The 20,864-nt window shown below is 40.0% G+C and overlaps 1 protein-coding gene across 1 annotated transcript in view; it reads left to right on the top strand.

Moving 5' to 3' along the window:
- The first annotated feature begins 3,171 nt into the window (after window positions 1-3,171).
- The window catches only part of syt1a (synaptotagmin Ia), a 186,634-nt gene continuing 168,941 nt past the window's right edge, over window positions 3,172-20,864 (top strand). Inside the window, exon 1 of the mRNA XM_032505589.1 lies at window positions 3,172-3,251. The gene's annotated coding sequence lies outside the window, so the exon portion shown is untranslated. The remainder of the gene's footprint in view (window positions 3,252-20,864) is intronic.

Raw genomic sequence — 20,864 nt, forward strand, 5'->3', positions numbered from 1 at the left:
TTACTGGAGTAATTATTTTACAGCAGACTTTACTTCTTACATTTTCACGCAATTCTCTGTACTTTCTACTCCTTACATTTTAAAAATAGCCTTGTTACTCCTTGTTCCTCCTCGCTTGTTTTCATTCCAGCTTAATTGTCATCATTCAATAAAACACAAAAAACAAAAACCTATCAAGATTAATTGCGCCATCCGGTGAATTTGATTGTGGTTGGATGGGAAGTATGAACATACCATTCCGACACCCTATTGGTTTGTGTGTGTTTTTTCTAAATCAATCGCACCTGCACATGACACAAATCACGTCACACTCCAGCAAGGAAATAGCAGACGTATGCAGCCTAGTACGAACATGTCCGTGGCAGAGACTCAAGAGGACTCGAGCGAAATGTCCCACCCAAGCACCAGCAAGGAGGTTGGTGGCCAGGAAGACCAGCCGACCCTTCTTCATCCTTGGCCGTACCTGGAAGAATTTTTCAAAATGGTTGGATTCAAAAACAACTCCTTTCAAATGTGCTGCAAGCTCTGTGCACCCGAGTACCATGTAGTCTAATTCGAAAAAACAATATTGATATAAATTTTCCCCCTGACATTACTTTTCCTTTTCATACTTTGAGTACTTTTGAAACCAGTACTTTCACACTTGAGTTGATACTTCTACAGAAGTCTTTTTAAACCCTACTATCTATACCTCTACTTGAGTAATAAATGTGAATACTTTTGACACCTCTGTTTGAAATATGTCCATTGGCAGACGGCTCACGGGTGGTTGCTAGCTGAGGAGGAGGAGGAGTGTAGAGTTTATCCATAAATGCATGACCTTTCCCATGGCAGCACACTGGGGAGCTTACTTCATAGGAAGTCTAAACAAGGCAATTATCCCTGTTAGGTTTTATTTGACTCCAGCTAAAAGATGCACTGTCCTGGAGGGGTTGGACTTCATATGCATGGAAACCTCCCCTCAAGACTTGTTGCTCACAGAAGGTGAACAAGTTTTATGTTCATGTATGAAGTGCTACATAGATGGTTTAGCCAATTAATTAATGTCTTGTATTTTATTACATTCTGTTGAGAATTTATCCATACATCCTCTGAATGCCCTAGGTCTTGAGTATGTGGTTTTGACGTTTCATGAGGGTGTGATTATCCCCGAGGTTGCAACAGGTCATTTCCACTACAATGAAATGGTTACTATGGGGACTTACATCATCACACGTATGCACTCTGTATCATTGAATGAAGAGTCTCAGCTTTCCTACTAATTATTATTACACCCAGATCCCATTATGCAGACAAATTTAAACACACCATATTTAGAATAGGCAAAAATAACACATTTACATGGCATCCAAAAAATCCTTTTCATTCAGATATCGTGAGATAAGAGTTCAAGGGCCCCCTTTGATAATGCCCATGACAATTCTTCTCTTGCCAAAATATAGCCTAATGTTCAAGTTATTTAGCCCCACAAGCTAACATGACATGGTTGGTAAATGGATGACTTAAGTCATCTAGTTTCAAATAACAGCAATATCTTTATTTGAAGTTGGGGGGAGGGTTAGAGAGTGGTCCAGGCTTAATATTATAGGGGGACCGGCCCCCTCTTTAAACTGCCATTGGCTTGACTCCTATTTCTTGCTGTAATCCTCTTTCCTTTTTCCCATTTTTTGAGTTGTATTTGCTTCACTGGATCATTAAAACACACACATGCAGACACACTATGCTGAGAAGGCCATCCAGAACATCATGGGCAGGTGACACATGGCTGTAAAGGTCATTCTCCACGTGGTGCTACCCATGATCCAATACTAGCAGGAATCATCCACTGGGCACATGATGGTTCTGTATAGATCCAGGATAAGCTGTACCTGGCTGGTAAGAAGTAGCCTTCAGGAAGGCATGTGAAATATTGACCTTTAACACAAAGACGAAAATCTCCCTCCAAACGTCATTTTTCTAAAATTGTCTGTCTTATTGTATGACAGTCTACACATCAAGATTGTTTTCTAAGATATGGGGGTCACCTTGGTCCATTCCGGGCCTGAAAATCTGGCTGTCACATCAGATGTTAAAATCTCTGCCAGTTCACAAGAGACGACTGTAATTTTGGCATCCATCACCGTGGAAAAGGTCATCTTGACAGTGGCATATGGAGTGAAAGAGACAGAGAGGGAGCAAGAATGGACTGGAGCAGCATATTTTCTACTCTAGTTTACATAATGGCTGGCTGCAAGGGCGATATTGTGAGAAACATTGTGAAACAGCAGTGTTGATGGTTTTGAAACTCCTCTCCAAAGCCATTAGTGATTAGATAAAGAGTGTAGATGGACTTGTAATGATGCTCTCTCGCATGTTCTCTCTCTTTATCTCTCGCCTCAGCCAGATGAAAGACAGGGAGAGCCTCACAAGGCCTTTGTTGAAGACATTATGTTACCCTTACAGGCACTATATAGCCACTCCACCACCTGCAATTGCACCTGTCTGCTTTGATCACTGGTTATTGGTAAGAAACATAAACTTGAATAACGTAAGAGCTGAAATAGAACTGGTTCAGGCACATGCAAAGTTGCCAGATTTGACTCACACCAAGTAGCCCAATCAGAAGCTTGGGCTGATTAGAAGTTGATGTGAGCTTTTACAAGCCTTTTATCACTGAGCTAACTAAATGATATTTAATACAGTAGGCTATAGGTAAGATAAGACTATAATATATATTTTTCTAAAATGGGCTATTCTGCATGATGAGTAGGCCTACTTTTAAATTAAAACATAATACTTTCAATGCATGCTTAATTTTGAATGCATAGGACTTGCAACATAAATCTACTGCACCTGACCCTAGCTTCCGGATGAGGTAGTTTTTATTAGCTGGTTTATTTTTACCGCCATGTTTTTTTTTCTAAGCTTCTTTTCGGTTTGTTTGACACGTTTCTGCGAGGCTGTTACCTCTGTTGCATACGTACCATTAAATAAGGAAGTTTGACGACCAAAAGTCTGGACATGTCGCGTCGGTACTTTCTAGAAGAAGTAACTCTCTTCTGCCGCTAACAACTAGCTAGCTAGCTACTTCCCCGCTTCGCAGATTAGCGACACTTTCAAATAACGTCTGTCTGACTGTCATGGCTCCACTTCGACCCAGAAGCATAGACAGTAAAGAAAGAAAAGCCGAAGTTTTCCTGTCCTGCTGTTAGTGATTCCCAATAATATTCCCAAAGGATTTATTAGGACGCCAACCGCTTCACAACACCAAGGTAAGAATATGCTGCTGGTGCTAACAGTTACAGTAACTAGCATAGCTCGAGTAAAAATTATATAATATGCTATATAATTATTCAGTTTTTGTCACTAACGAAGACATGTAAGCTTATTTTAATGTCGCAGTTTAGCGTCGTCGAATGCATATGTTTTACCGTGTTTTGCTGTATGTTTTAAACTAGTTTTGCTGCAGGTTGTTCCCTTGTGTTGGTGTTTTCTGTCTGCTTACTGTAAAACTGTGGTATTGCATTTCCTGTAAAACTACACATGGTCTTTTTCATATGCTTCACATAGTATGTAAGCACAATTAAATAATTTCCGTACTCTTCAAACTGCATGCACATATTAGAGAAATTAGTTGTCAAGTAAGTAATGTGTGAAGTTATACCTGCTTAGCTTCTGCTCTACATTAACACTGCTGCTGCACTCATTGCGAACCTCAAACGTATGCATGTGCTCATCTCCCCATCAGTCCACATAACAGTTCATAACAACATCTGTTCCAAGAGAGCAAAGTCATATCTCTTCCTCAGAATCCACCTGTAGGCTCCTAAGTCCCCTGAGTTGATGTTCATTATCACACTCCTACATCTGTGCTGCACTTGGTGTTGGCTTGTTGGGAGTGACACTCAAAATCAACCGTTTGTATTCTGCATTCACATGAAATAATCTGCTCCTCATGAATTGGCTGACTGAGCGGTGCAATTGTAGTTTGTTCATCTAAAACCCTCTGAGTTTGAGTCGCTGCTGTGATTATGTTAGACCACAGAGAAACAAACATCTATGGATTTGACACAGCAGCGTTCTTTCTTTCTTACAGTACATCAGCTTTTCTTCGCACAAACACAGATGACCTCGCCTCGTCTCGTCTGTGCTTCTACTATCTTTTCTTCAATTTTCTTTCTCAGCTCAGATATGGGCGTTGTTCTCTCCAAAGTAAATCTCCCCAGCCCCTTCTCACTGGTCCTAAACATTGTCATTTTCCAGAAAAAGCTTTTTGAAAACACATTTAAAATGTTGGTATCATGACTTTGGTATGTACTTATGCGGGAGGTTGTCTGCTTGAGCTGCTATTTCTTTATCGACAGCGAGACAATTGAAAAGAAAGCTTTTGGAATTGATTGTGTCTTTTGTGTACCCAAATCACTTTTACTGTCCCTAATTAAAAAGCCTGTAATTGAGAGGCATGATGGGATATTTGCTGCTAATTTAGTTCTACATTTGCAACTGGAGCAATTGATGTTTGAATATATTGTCGCTCTTTGTGAACTGCCTTAGGATCCTTGAATATAAAAAAGCATGTATTTACCAGTTTTTGGAAATATAGAACAGCGACTATATGGCATATTACTAAAATTAGAAAACCACCCTTTGCCTACGGAAATAAGCATTCTTATAACCTTTTAAATGTGCTAAGTATGCTTACATAGAGTAGCATTTTGTTTATGGGCTGTTTTATAATGTGCTAATGTACAGTGCTGTACTAATGGTTGTTTTCAGGGTTTTGTAGTTCTCTCAGTGTACTCCCATGTTATGTCCATTTTCTGCAGCTGGTGCAGCCTGAATCCATCACTTTATCATGCGAAAAGTGCTTCAGCAGGAAGGAGCATTAAGCTCACACAGCTGATGTGTTGGGCTGGACAAAGAGATGGAGTGCTTCACTCTCAAACAGTATCGAGGAGGCAGGAGATTCTCAAGGGTACTTCCATTACTTTTAATCGTGTTAAATAGCCAGAGGATTGCAGTGTATGCTGGGAGATGAGTCTATAGGATCCAAGGAGTAAAATCTGTAGGATAAGCTCAGCTTGGAGTGTATGGAGATTCTGCTATAATGGCATCAAACAATGGCACCTAGCTGCAGGCACAGGACAGCAAGAGCAGCTTATCACGTGACGTGTCACAGTGGGTCCATACACATCACATTTACCTGAGTGGGGCCTCATCTGCTTTTCAAATGATAAGCCTCTCTCAGCCTCTCTTACCACGTGTGAATGGAGGCTGTAAACAGGCAGAGATAATATAAATTCATTTCCTTTGTACAACTTAACTGATCTTAACACTAAAACAACAGCCGTTTGATTTGCGCTCAAGTGAGGAAAATGTGGCAGCGGGGAAAGCCACTCGACCATGGGCTTCACTCACTATGCACTTCCAACTGACAGGCTCATGAGCCGCAATCATCCTTCCTGCTCTGACTGGTCCATGCATGTGCCATGCATTTCCAGTCATATTCCTATTCTTTAATAAAAAAAAGTCACAAATGTCACGGACAGTGGCGTGTAGCAGTGTAAAACAGAGGAGCCCATAATGGTCAGCCATGGTTACCCACTTTGTGGCCTTTAGCTGCTTACTTGTTAGAATAAGATTTTTCACCAGGTGATTTTTATATTATTTTGAAATCTGTGTGTCAGGATTACCATGTCATCATGTTGATTATGGGCCACCAGGTGACACGTCCATGCCAGTATCCATAGGCTGCTCCAAAGTTAATGACGTTTTATAACCTGAGAGCTTTAGTGTTCATTTTGCAACAGTTCCTTGTCACATTTTGGCTGTACTAAATTAAAAAAAATTCCTTTTTGTATCACTGTAATTTTTTTAAAACAAGGATTGAGAGCTCTGATCTGTGGGGTAAAATTAGACATACCTGTTATTTCAGTAGTAAATGACTACCAGAGCTGAAGCTGTTGTTCTCCTAAAAGCCTAACAGACATAATATGCAGAGTAAAAATGCTTTGGTAATGTCCCCTCTAATCTAAAGCAGGATGAGGAAGGTTGTTTGTACGTGAACAAACAGAAAATGCAGTTTAATGAGATTCAATGGGGAACTACTCTTATCATTCAATGCATACAGATACAGTAAGTGGAGAAAATGACGCGCGTTTGCTATCTAATGCAGTAAAAAAACTGCAGCCGTCCATGTATACTATATTTATGAAAATGGAACATATTGGACAATTTTGGTGGGTCTGTGTTGATTAGATTTAGTGCTGTACTTTACTGTAGTAAGTACTTTTAGGGCTGTTCCCAAGATCATCGAATCAGATTTGACTATTTGGCATGACCTTCAGAGCATTTGGCAATCCAGTGGCATGAGTTTCAGGGATGAGTTTGATCACATTAACATAGTCAAGTGTGGTCAAATACAGCCCGCCACAGCTTTACGACGTACTGAAAATCTTTGTTCACTTTTCAACAAGTGTCAGTCCACACAGTTTGTCCGCGGGATTCAACTCATCAGGGGCGGCCTCTTGGTGTGAGAGGATCCCCTTGTCTTTTGGGATTTCCTCTGTGGTGGTGCGCGCGACCGCCTCTAGTTCGGCTTGACAAGGCTTGGGATAACGACTCCGTCTGTAGCTCTGTTTTTTTTTAATCTATAGACCCCCCATAAGTCTCTGTCGCGTGCTCGCCTCGGAGACTATAAAAATATAATGTAATGCACACTGACTGACCAAAACAAAAAAAAACGTCTCAAAGGGTCACTGACGAGTGGTTCACCTCTATTAACTTTCAGGGGGCCGCCCTACGCATGTACTACATTGAATGATTTTACCAGGTGGTTTTGTTATTTTATCCACCTAAATATAAATCTAACACTCCTTTTGGCCTGTTGGCTTGTCAGTTAAAACCTCGACAGGATTATGCAATGAAACTTTATATACACATTTCTGCTATTGCTAATAATACTGAATATTGCCTCCAGTATCTTTATACTTCCAAGATGGCCTCTTTCAATCCTTCATGTTTCCATTGGGGGAGTAAACACTGTAGTATTAGAAAACAGAAATCCCATGTCACCATCAGAACTCTGAAAATTAAACACTCACACAAAATGTAACTCTCCTTACAACCTCCAATCGCAGCTTAATTCTTCCGGATGTCCACTGAAGTTGCACAGCCTACTTTTTTTACCAACAGGCAAAGCAGAGCAATGTCTCGGCGAAGCAGTGTCTGGATTTAATTTTAATTACATGAGCTTGTTTTGTTTGTGGAAACACGAGAGATAGCTAGCTTGACTGCAGTCAGAAATATACACTAGTCTAAAACACAGGACCGTCTTCCTGTATTTCCTTCCCGCCCTAGACACAACTGACCAATAAGTGGAGTGAATTTTTGAGCAAACAAACTGAAAATGCCCTTACGTTATAACGTAACTATAAGTGCTGTACTCCAGTCTGCAGTCTTGCACAGTGCTAAAGACAGTAGGGCAGACGCATCTGTGGAAGAAGCTTAAGGCTCACACGATGCCTGACCTCCCATTTTCTGTCTCATGCTGTTGTGAAAACTTTAAATCCGGACTGATCTCATGAAATGGCGTATGTATGACACGCCAGTTCTTCTTGCAATAACATGGCAAGTGGCGATAACACGGCAAGTGGCGTGTATGTTTACGCCCGCTGTATACAGCGTGGACATACACAGTCGGTGTGTATGTTTACGAACAGTCATGGTGTCATGTTGTAAAAGAAAAGAAAGTTTAAGATCACAGTCTTTTGACAGAATGACGGCTTTTCCTCTTTGTCTAACTTTTTTGACTGCGGGTCCACCTCCTTTTCATTTTCCTCCGCTCTCTGAAACCATCAAGGCAAACTATTCTTGATGGGGGAGTTGGGACCTGTGGGTCTGTTGACCATGACTGATAACCGTGGATGATATGAGATGAAAATTACAGTGCAGAACCACCAGCCGTATCAAGCAAGATGGCATGACAAGACCTTCCCTACAGAAAGTGGTGGGAAATAGTACCTAAATGAGCACATTTCAGTAATGATAGAAGTCTCTGTGTGTTATGTAATTAGCTCAATTATTGCCTTGGAAAATTATAGGCTGTCAGTCGCTCCTGTCATCTCTACTTAACCATCCTGTGATTAATTGTTCTGGCATTGAGAATAGCTCTGCTCCCTACAGGTGTGGATGGATCTGTTTTGCAATAAAGCTCTTTATTTTTGAGGAGAACTAGTTTTGTTCTGGTTTATTTAGAACACAGGTGGTAATCAAAACATTAATTGCAGAGTGATACTTCATAATTACACTACCTCCTTTGGACCGGTGCCTCAAAATGTCCTTCCAATAGCAATTTTTTCTTTATGTTAATAGTCACTTAACTTTCTGAATAACTTAAAAGTTATAGAAGAGATTCCAGCAATGCTAGTGGGAATAATTCCCATATAAATAAGAAGTTTTCAGGGTTGTGACTTTTACATACATTTGATACCTAAACTAATTATTAAATTATTGAAACACCTTCAAGTGATCCACCTTTAAGCAGCATTCAAACAGTTCTAATTAATAATTTATGGTAGGACTTATAGTTCTGAACAAGAAATGTTCCTCTATCTAGAATTAGTAATCACATTACCTTATGTCATTGTTTCTGAATGACTCTTAATCAAGCGTGTGGGTTGTTCACACATTATGAATTTACAAAGCGGGACAAAGTCAGCGGACATTAAGAGATTGAAGAGCATTTAAATGCAAAGTATGAAATCTAATCTTTTATATTTCAGTAAATGCTGGTTGTTGCAATTTGACACGGTGCAATTACACATATCAAAGAACTGCTGGAAGTGGGACAACATCATGACTGAATGAGCCATTGTTTGAGTGCATTTATAATAAAAAAAGAAGGTGATTTTTTTCACTGCAAACCATCAAAATGAAGTTGAAATCCATTGGAAAAATGGCTCTACATTTTTGTTTCAAACAGCGTTAATGCAATAGGAAACCTCAGTGGCTATTTTTTTTTTTTTTTCCACCAGAGCACCAGAGTGTAGTAAAAATGTAGTAGATTAATTTGTCTGAATTATTAAGGAGATGTTAATCAATAGGTCCTGATATCCACAGGATGCTAGCTCCTTCGTGCCAGGCTGGGATCTGTGGATCTGTAACATGTTGTACCAGTAGCCTACAGCTGTGAGACTCCACTTGCACTGACATCACGTGACAGCCTGACTAAAAATAACCCTCTGTCCAACACATGAGGATGATACCGGGACTAAGAATAGGCCCACTGGAAGGAAACGACATGATAGTAAATCATCAGTGAAGCCGTGGCTGCAGTGCAACAGATAAGGTTTAATAAATTGGCCTTGAAACAATACGACATCGGCGAAGCATGTGACAGAATAATTTGCTCGATACAGCTATTGCTAGGTATCTGTCGGGTGGGCAGGCAGCTAATTTACTTGAGGACAGATCAGTAGAAAATTAATCTAGCTGTAACCTTGGAGGGCTGAGTAAACAAAGGTGGCTCACACAGTGACTTTTTGTTGTGTTAACTGTCAGTTTGTGTTGATTTCAGCGGCGCCTTTGGACAAAAGCAGTAGTGTTTTGGCTACTGACGTACAACCACATCGCGCGGACTAGAGTTATTTTACGAATGAAATAGACATATAACATACCTGAGGGCCAATTCGGGTTTGGTTTAAAATAATTTACAATCCTGTAATTGTCTGGGTTCGACTCTGACCTGCGGCCATTTGCTACATGTCATTCCGCCCTCTCTCTCCCCTTTCATATTTTCAGCTGTCCTGTCAAAAATAAAGGCTGAAAATGACCATAAAATATCTTAAAAATAAAAAATACTGTATGTTAAAATAGCCTTTATTTCACTGTTAGTCTTGTTTGCTATTACAGGTCATTTATGATAATCAGATGCAAGGCAAGGCAGCTTTATTTGTATAGCACATTTCAGCAACAGGGCAATTCAAAGTCCTTTACACGAAATCAGTTAAACAGATAAACACAAGTACAACAGTTAAAAATCATAAACATTAAAATTAATAAAACACATGATAACAGTTAAAAACAAAATAGAAACATTAGGACACATACACCAAAAATAAAAGTTACAGTGCAGCAGATTTAAGAAATGAGCATTCATTTAAGAAAGGCAGCATCAAAAAGAAAGGTCTTCAGCCTTGATTTAAAAGAACTGAGAGTAGCAGCGGATCTACAGGTTTCTGGGATTTTGTTCCAGATTGAGGAGCATAGAAACTGAAGCTGCTTCACCCTGTTTAGTTCTGACTCTGGGGACAGAAAGTAGACCTGTCCCAGATGACCTGAGAGGTCTGGGGGTCATAGTGTAGTAGCAGATCAGAAATGTATTTTGGACCTAAACCGTTAGTATTTATAACTAGCAAGATTACTTTGAAATCAATTCTTTGAGACACAGGAAGCCAGTGTAAAGACTTCAGAACTGGAGTGATGTGATCCAGTCTTGGCTTAGTGAGACTCGACAGCAGCGTTCTGAATCAGCGTACTGTCTGATTGATTTTTTTAGGGAGACCTGTAAAGACCCCGTTACAGTAGTCAAGTCTACTGAAGATGAAAGCGGACCGTTTTTCAAGTCCTGTTTACACATATTCCTTTAACCCTTGTAAATTTTTAAGGTGATAGTAGGCTGACTTTGTTGTTGTCTTAATGTGGCTGTTAAATTTCAGTCTGAGTCCATAACTACACCCAGATTTCTGGCTTTGTCTGTTGTTTTTAACATTGTTGTTTGAAGCTGAGCGCCGACTTTTAATCGTTCCTCTTTTTTTCCAAAAACAACCACCTCAGTTTTTCCTTCATTTAATTTCAGAAAGTTCTGGCACATCCAGTCGTTAATTTGTTCGATGCACTTAGTCAGTTTTTGTATTGGACTATAGTCCCCTGGCGATAAGGTTATGTAAATTTGTGTGTCGTCCGCATAACTATGGTAACTTATTTTGTTTTTCTCCATAATCTGAGCCAGTGGAAGCATGTAGATGTTAAACAGAAGAGGCCCCAGAATGGAGCCTTGCGGAACTCCGCACGTCATATTTGTACGCTCAGATGCATAATTACCTATAGACACAAAGTAATCCCTATTCTTTAGGTAGGATTTAAACCAGTTTAGTACTAAGCCAGAAAGGCCAACGCAGTTTTCCAATCGGTCTAGTAGTATGTCGTGGTCGACCGTGTCAAATGCAGCACTGAGATCAAGTAATACTAAGATTGAAATTTTGCCATTATCTGTGTTAAGGTGGATGTCATTAAAGACTTTGACAAGAGCCGTTTCAGTGCTGTGGTGTGGTCGGAAACCCAACTGAAAGGTATCAAAACTGTTGCTTAGTGACAAGAAATGGTTGAGTTGTTGAAAGACTACTTTTTCAATGATTTTACTTAAAAACGGAAGGTTTGATATTGGCCTATAGTTGCTCATTAGTGACTTGTCTAGGTTGTTCTTTTTTAAGAGTGGCTGTAATGTAACATTTCAGAAACATTTAAAAAGTTACATGTATTCACTTGGTGCTTTTTATCTGCTTTTGTACAGTATCAGAGTGAGATCAAGAGATCAGGAAGACCAGAGGAGTGTATTCAAGCTATGTCTCTGCCAGAGAATGAATTGTGTGATGGGTTTGGGTTAAGAAATTACCTAAAAGCCAAGCAGAGATAATTAAGGGCTTGTTGTTACCAGTTGAGGATAGGGGAGAATGCTTTGATTCTTTGATAAGTAGGGCAGGACCTTTACCTGGCAGTATTTTAGCTATTTTATGATTTGATTATTAATTTGGTTCATAAAATGTTGGAGGACTGGAAAATGCTGTTTGCCGTTCCCTAAATCCCAAGGTCCAACCAGCAATCCAAAGCCCTAGCTAAGAGGCTAGGTAATGTTGCTTGGGAACAATTCTTCAATTATCTGCTTGCTCCAGCCTTATGATGCTCAAGCTGTCTTCATGTTGTACATCTACATATCACATTTAAAGACCAACCATGCCCATAGATGTCCCTAGCAGGTGAAGTGGAAATGTTTCGGAGGTCAAAACTGTACTACTAAGACCCTGTGACTCTTCTCATTATGCATTGACAATTATATTGTATGATATATATATATATATATATGACATTGCAGACTTAAGCACCACCCTTTTCTTTCAAAAATATGTCATTTGATATCGACACTGCCCACATTGATTTATTTCCTGTAAGGGCAGGATTTGTTGCCCTTTGGTGAGCAGAGAAAAGATCTCATGTTCAAGGGTCATTTCACATGCAATTGAACCTCAGTGTAGCATAGCAGTGTATCCAACAGCCACGCTATATATTACCTTTAAGGCACTTTATGTGGAGTTTGCTGCCCTGTCACCTGAAGGCAGACAAGCAGCCATCTTGGCTCCTATAAGTAGACTATGTGCCCTCAGGCAAACCCGCTAGCCCCATTTATCACCACCTGAAAATGACTGGGCTGACAGACTGGTCAATGTATGATCAAAGGTTTATCATGTGTCTGTGTGGAGGCATCGGTGCATGGCTGGCCCAAACATCTCTGAGGTAAGTCTGGTGATAAGGCCTGTTGGAGGTCTGGATGCACTGATAAGAGGAAGTGGCTCACCTTCTACTTAAATGACCTCTGAGAGAGTTGCTACAGTGAAGGATGATGTGAAGGACATTTCCTCACAGCGGTGTTTATGTTGAGTAGATTTCATTCAAACATATATTTGTAAGTGGAGGATTTAATTTGCAGACATCGCCTCAGTGTAGTTATCTTTAAAACTTATTGATGACCTAAGCATGTACAAACTGCATGTCATCAAAAAGAGCCACCACTAAGGATGCCTGCTCCTCTGTGACAGACAAAATATTGTTGTAGTCAGTGATGAGCTTAGTGCATTTAGAGAATTACCTCACCATGTCTCAGCTTAAAACTAATCTCCAGAACTCAATTTTGCCATCACAATAGAAACCATTAGCAAGCTCAGTGATGGGAAAACATTACAGGAATTTTACCCCCTCAGGATTCTTGGATTAGTTAAGTGCCAAAACTGCCGTTTTAGTCAGTTTATAAACATTATATAACTTAACGTTTTTTTTTCTGAAACTAAATTTAGTTTTTGCTATAATTGGATCTAACAATTATGTATTTTCCTCCTGTACCAATTAAGTTGTCATACAGGCTTATAGATGGATTGAGTGACAGTCCTGCATGCCACTGAGGCTTTCTCACTTTTTTTCTGTCAATAAAAAAAATTCCCAGTGTGGCTAAAACCAATACAATGCAGACAGAGATAAACGTCATTGGCAAAAGCAAAGCAGAGGCCACATCCACTGTGGAAACAGAGAGGAGGTGACACATTCCACTGGGGCTACTGCTAAGCAGCATCTGGTTGCCTTTTAAAAGCAGAGCCTGATTTACTGGGAACCGAGTAACTGATGACCTCTGACAGTAATCATTTTCAGGAGAGGAGGCGAATAGTGGCGAAGACAGTAAATAGCACTATTGATTTCCTTTTTGCCTCAAGTAATTGTGATCACTTAAAGAGGCTCTAAGCGATGTCACACGTTTTTTTAGCCTATAACCGACAAAAAGGAGTTAGTTGAGCCATCAGCCGCCAGCATTAGCATGCAGGCTACTTCCACAAAGCACGTTCGTGACCCAACCAACTCCTTGTGGGTTATAGGCTGGAACACTGTTCATGGTTTGTGATGCAGGTTGGTGCAGTTTTTTTACATTTCTTTTTGTTAAGATTATTTTTTGGGCATTTAAGTCCTTTTATTTCTACAGGACAGATGAAGACATGAAAGGGGAGGGAGAGCGAGGGAATGACATGCAGCAAAGGGCTGCATGTCGAATTCGAACCCGCTGCTTTGAGGAGTAAACCTCAATGTGTGTGGACCTGCTCTACCAACTGAGCTAACCCAGCCACTGATGAAAATCTTTTAAACTGACCTTTGTCGATCTGAAATGAGGACAGATTCAGCAACTGCATGGCCTATTTCTCTCTTAAAATGTTTTCAGAAACGCATTTTGTTGAACTATTTTAGTAAAATATGAGACTGTATTCTGAAGGAGCTGCCATGATGATTTGGTTTTGAAATGACGCGTTTGTCCAATCCGCTGCCGGTTTTCATTTTTTGGCAATACAGATTAGCGGTGCCTGCTGTTATGGAGACGTATTACGTCTCGTGCAACACATACTGTATGTTCAAGTTGGCGTCGCTTCGGTGTGTTCCGAGGCACTTTTTTGACCAACTTGTGGAGACTGTCAGTCCAACTTCCTTTTCTGCCGAAGGTCAACAACTTGACAAAGTAGCAGGTTCCACATCATGTAGTGTTGTGGAGAACAGTCATTGATCTCCCATGCTGCTGTGATTGAGAATCCCAGAAGGTGGGATTTAAGAATGTGACATTAAAAAGGTTTGTCATTCGATATTGAATCTGAGCCCAATGGTCCTCTAATCTAATCTTCTTTTCTGTGAATATGTGGTTGGAGGGTTTAAGTGATAGCAGAGTAGGTAAAATCAATATGGGAAGATTAGACCATCTAACAGCATACAAATCATACTTAGTCCCTTTAGAAATCTGGTAAATTGGCAAGGACATATCGGAGTTTAAGCGCTTAATTTAAATTTCAACATGCCTATTGCCCAGATTGCAAAAATTCTATTTATACATTTTTTTGTTCTCAGAATTTTCTCAGATGAGAACTAGGACTGCACAATATGCGTAAAATATGCGTTATGCAATAACTTTGTTGAATATCGTGATAACGATATAACTTGCGATAAATAGAGATATAAAAGTGTGCCCAGTTCTGCATTTTTGCTGCTTTCAGTATTCTGATAAAGTACAACAAATTCCTGATTTGAATTGCTGATGTGACTCAATATGCAACAGCACTGACGAGTCGATGGGCCTTACTAATGCATGACGTTTTGTCCAGAGTATGACTACAGTCTGTGATCTCTCAGGCGGTGTTCACTAGCTGAACGTAGCGGTAGTTCATTTTTCAATGAAAAAAAAAATTGTTTCTTTGCAATGAAATCTTGAGAGGTATAATTTTTTGCTATTTTTTTATGCAGATTCATATGGCACCCTTGAGTCCTATCACCTCTATTTGTCACCCATCTTGTCTACGCTTACCCGCTCTTGAGCATCATCATCTGCGGCAGGTCTAGCCTTGTCATCTGGCCGTTAACAATCAGGCGAGCTGACATCCACCCACCATTTACCCATCAGGCTTTCTCTACATACACATGCATGATTTGGAAATAAAGGTGCTACTTTGAAGCTTGATATACATGCATAACCACATCCTCACCTCAGGCGGCGGAGTGTGAGTGGGTGAGGGGAGAATGGGCGAGGTAGATGCAAGGATGACACAGTGGCGCATGAGTGTCACATCATCCATCAGTCTGTCACAGGCTGTCTCCCAGAGATGCTGTCGATCTGTAAACAAGAGAGAGAAACACCAGACTTCCTAGGGCACGTGCACATTCAGGGCAGGGAAAACCTCTCTCTGAATTGCACACTGGCTGGTTTGACCAAAGCGGGGTTTTGATTGACAGCTAGGTGTGGATGGCTAATGCCTCCCCGAGAATACTGCTTATGAGAAATTGGCTGTGTTGGAAGCATGCAAGCAATCAATAGCCTTTGTGAAATTTTTTTTTTAAATGAAGGAATGACATCTGGGAGAAATAGTTTTTCCACTTAAACACCTTGAAAAAGAGCAGTCTGGTTGGTTTGTTGGACTTCATAATTTTATTTATAGTATCAAATCATAACACTTCACAGATAGAGAAGGTCTAGACCACACTCTAAAATACAAAGACCCAACAACTCCAATAATTCCCCCAAGAGCAAGCAATTGTGTGACAGTGGTGAGGAAAAACTTCCTGTTAGGAAGAAACTTCGGACAGACCCAGGCTCTTGGTTGGCTGTGCCGTTTGGGGGTGTCATGCACAATGGCGAAAATAGTCACAATAAAGATGATGGAACAATGACTTTAAATAGTCATAGTAGTTCATGGTACAGCAGAGCACCGCAGGGTGCCACATAGGCTTCTGCAGTTTGGCAGCATTTGGGGTTCCGCCCTAATGAGAAGGGGAGGTGTTTCAGTATTAGTGTTTGGTATTCAGTTTCTGAACGGTGTAGGCACGAGCCAACAGTTTGGTGACGCCTTCTGAGCCTTACGTTATAATTTTTAATTTGTCACGGTAATGCCGTATACCACGATAAAATCGAGAGGAGGTTTGACGGTATCAAACTTTGGATACTGCCCAACTCTAATGGCACTGCAGAGCATAGCAGGATGCTGAAGGGTGTCCTCCTGATGTTCTATAAACCTGGGCACTTCAAAATGCTCATTGAGTAGCCATTTGAATGGCATACAGGTAGTTCTACAATGTTTGTTTTTCTTAAGATAACTATTATTGATGACAAAGTAATGACACTAGTGTGATGGATTTCTATTGCCTGACACCTATTAGGGCCGGGTACCCAACTTCAACACTTTTAGGCACTGATCAAATTGGTTTCATAGTACCGGGTATCGAAAAAGCCTTGTCATTCAATATAAGGCTGCAACTAACAAATATTTTCATATGTCGATTTAATCTGTTGATAAATTTTTCGAATTATCAATTAGTTGTCTGGTCTATGAAATATAAGAAAATTGTGAAAAATGGTAATCAGTGTTTTTCAAAGCTTAATATGAAGTCCTCAAATGTCTTGTTTTGTCCACAACTTAAAGATATGCAGTTTACTCTCATAGAGGAGTGAATATTCTAGAAAATATTCACATTTAACAAGCTGGAATCCAAAATTGTACCTTTTTTTTCTCTCAATTATTCTATTATCAAAATAGTTGGCGATTGATTTAATAAAAAGTAATTAATTGATTAATTCATCTTTGCGGCTCTATTTCAACACTACACTTTAATACCTAAGGAGAAAATCTCGTCAGTGAGCCAATAAGCATGCAGCATGCTTGTACCAGGATCTAATCATGCTTGTGATTGGCTGCCTACACGTCTTAGAGGCATGCAGGAAAAAAAACATACACTGTACAATACGCACAGAGAGGGGGCTTATGTGTGTGTGATGTTTTTTGAGAGGCTTGACCACAGTGTGCAGTGTGTAAAGGACCTGGAAAAGAAGTGAAATGTTGTACATTATTAAAATACAGTAATTGAATTAGTTAAAAATTGATTTAAAAGGATCGTTCAGGTATCAAATTCCTGTTTTGGAAATTTTTAACTTATACCCAGCCCTAGCACCTAGGCTGTAGCTGCTGCCAGATCTCAGGTGTCGGTGAAGTAATTGGTTAAAAAACAAACAAACAAAAACATCCCAGCACCCTTTCATCACTCACTGAGCCAAGCAGTAATCAGTTATCTGCTGTGTGGTGGAAGATGGGGGAAGGGACTCAGTCCTTTATTGCCCCTCTAATTATTTTCCCCATCACATGATTAATATTGTCACTTTGATTTTGTTCTGAGCCCATTAGATTAGAGACTCTGTGACAGAGGACACTGCTTATACAGCAAGGGGTTAGAGATGTTTGCTGCCCAGTCGTTCCTGGGCCTCAGAGACACCTCTGTCCTCGAGGACGGGAGGATTTGGAGCCAGGCTTGTGGCGCTGGGCCTGGTGCCATTAAACAACTTATGTTGGGATTGATTTAAGCTAATATACAAACAGTTATACTCAGTGTTATACTTCCCTATTTTTATCCAAGACTTGAATTTCAAACAAATTTAAAAAAGAAAATGTACAATCATTCCCTATTATCCATTCCAAATGTTTTTCAGGGCAGGATTTGGGCCTGAGCTAAAATTCGACTTTTACTATTGCTTTTTACTGATTATATTTAGTCACATACTTTTGACGTAACTGAAATGTTTTGAGAGCATCAATGTGTAAATATGAAATTGACTTTGGGTCTTCATTTGGGCATCAGAAATGTGTTGTGTACTGTGCAGAGTAAGTATTTAACACAATTTTCCATCCAAGTGCATACCATTATATTATTATATAAATCTTATGTCATATATGAATATATTACCATATAATATCTAGTCTAGTATTATTGAACTAAGTAAACCCATGTCAGTATCATTTAGAGTTTTATTTTAAGAAAGTTATTTGCACTTCCATCCGTCTATACCCGCTTATCATTGGCAGGGTTGTGGGGGCTTCACATATAGACATTCAAGCTTTCACACTCATGTTCAAACCTACAGCATTTTAGACTTGTCACTTAACCCAACCTGAATGTCTTTGTACTGTTGGAGGAAACCGGAGCACAGGAGGAAGCATGCAACCTCCACACAAACACCATTTACAATAAATTAGAAAAAAATACCACTCACTATGACAAAGATCTCCAGTCCCCAGAATGCTCATTTGCAGCTTACTTTAAAGCTATAGTGCATAGTTTCTGTTGCCCACATGAGGAATTCTAAGTAATGACTACAAAACTGTCTGCGCTTCCACATGATACAAGCCTTATGTGATTGGGCACAGCCCCCACCCCACCTTGATGCAGTTGCTAGCAGCTAAGGAGGACAGGATGATTTGAAAAAACATGATGGACTCTTCAGAAAAGCTAATTATCTTCACTCAGGTTTCTGCACGGTACAGTTGCCGGATGACAAAATCTTCTGAACAGAGCCACACTGAGAAATAGAGAGAGTTGTGTGGAGCTGATAGTCTTAATTATCTTTGTAGCAACTCATTTGGCAATGGCTTGAATGTAACGGACGTAAATTGATATCAAAAAGCTACACACTACAGGTTTAAGTATTTTTTAAGGTTGAGTGATTACAATATATTATATGCTTAAAAACCCAAGGCGGCCTATAGCTCACCTGGTAGAGCGTGCGCTCCATGTAGGCTCAGTCCTTTCTAGTGGCCCGGATCCGAATCTGACCATGTCATCTGCTCTCTCTCCCCCCGTTTCCTGTCTCTCTTTAGCTGTTCTAAATAAAGGAAAACAACAAAATAGTAAAACCCTTATAGCACCTCCTGAGGAACATGTAATGTGGACTGTTTTTATGTTTTCATAGGAAAACACAAGACAGAGAACTCTATTCATCCTGCAGCCTGTCGGTTTCTGTCCGACCTTTTGAGTGCAGCTGGGTGCTGCTTTTATTCAGTTCTCTTGTTTGCTACCTGAGGCAGCTAAAAATGGCATCATCAGCTACTTTCCATATTCATGAATCCCATGTCAAATGATCACTTTGCTGGAGCGTCTCAGCTGGTTTAATTTCCTCCTCTTGAAATTAAGCCTTCGTATAAGATTGCGGGTTTAATGACAATTGTGTTTAAATTTAGTAGAGTAAAGTTCATCAATAAAACATAATTAAAGCTGCAAGCTGTGTTGAACGGGCCCTCGCCCCTCCCAGTACGATTTACTTCAAACGTTGCACATGGCCTCGACAGAGCACGGGAAACAGCTGTGCTGAGTTTCCGCTAATTCAGAATAACGGTTGCCGAGATACGCAACACCTCCTGCTTTGACTGCCACGTACAGGAAGTCGGTCCTCTATAACTTGAGCATTTTTTCAACTATCACAATTCTATTCATCTTTTTGTCATGAGGGTTCACCGAGGATACGTGCAAACCGAGTTTACATTCAACATGTTGTTGCGATCATATTGATGCTCTAGGATGAGTTAGTAAAAGTAGGTTTCGCATGCATATCAATTTGGCTAATTAATTAAAAAAAAAATTAAAACAGCGCTATTTAATTGCCGATTGGCTCCAAAATTGGCACATATACTCAATGGCTCATGAGGAACTGTGTCAAGCTTTCCGGTTGAGCGAAGCTAATAAAAAGAAAATAGGTAATATGTCCAAAATGATGAGAGCAATGTGTATACTAAATCTGGTGAAGCTCGTAGCAACTACGTCCAAACTAAGGCCTTCCATGCATTAGGGGGCGCCATGAAGCCTACTTACAGCTATGGTCCAAATCGCTGTACTGTCTCGCAAAGCTCCCAGGTTTGGATGGGGGCGTGGAGTTTCCGTATATATTGAGGCCATCAAAAATATGCCCAAGTGCTAAAATCAATAGCCAACATACCACTCCCAAGCCTAAATGTTAACTCAATCGAAGAGTTTACTATTTTGCACATGGCTGCACAATTTCTACAATCCTAAAACACCAAGATAAAACCGAGATGGCTGACCACCTATCAGGTGGAAAAAATTTAAATAAAAATGCTACATGGACTTCAAGATGAGACCTACAGTATGTTCCCTCAAAATTTGGTATATTAACTTCTCATTTTTTTCTGGATAATGGCTCTCGTTAGGGAGAAAGAAATGCAACGAACGGAGTCTTGTGTGAGGTATTGTTGAACTCCGCAGATAGTTCCCGCAAGGAGCAGCAGCCGCCAGTAACCCCAACATGCAAGGAGGTGCGAGGGCCCGTCCACCGCCGCTTGCAGCTTTAATTTATTGATTTCTTTTTTTAAACAAATTGAAGTTTTGAATGAATCCCGGGATTTATCTTTTTGTTATATATCGCTGGTATGTGACCCAGATAATGTAATAACACTAATACATTGCCTTTGAAGTAAACCATGCCTCCATTCTGATAAAACAAATAACAAAAACCATAGCAATTTGGCACATCCAAACAGAATCAACAATTACCTTCAACAGTAATACCCCTTAAGACCTTAGCTGATGTTAGCAATAAATTGCTGTTAAATAAAGAAACCGCAATTACATAAAAACATTTACTTATGTAATTGTTACAGGCCTATCTATACTAAATACACTATAGTACATAATATCTGCAGTAGTCTTAAGGTCCGTTTGACAACATATTTATTCCCTCCAATGAAAGATGGTCTTTG

Source organism: Etheostoma spectabile, chromosome 23 (assembly GCF_008692095.1).
Source record: "Etheostoma spectabile isolate EspeVRDwgs_2016 chromosome 23, UIUC_Espe_1.0, whole genome shotgun sequence".
In the NCBI taxonomy this organism is placed as follows: Eukaryota; Metazoa; Chordata; class Actinopteri; order Perciformes; family Percidae; genus Etheostoma; species Etheostoma spectabile.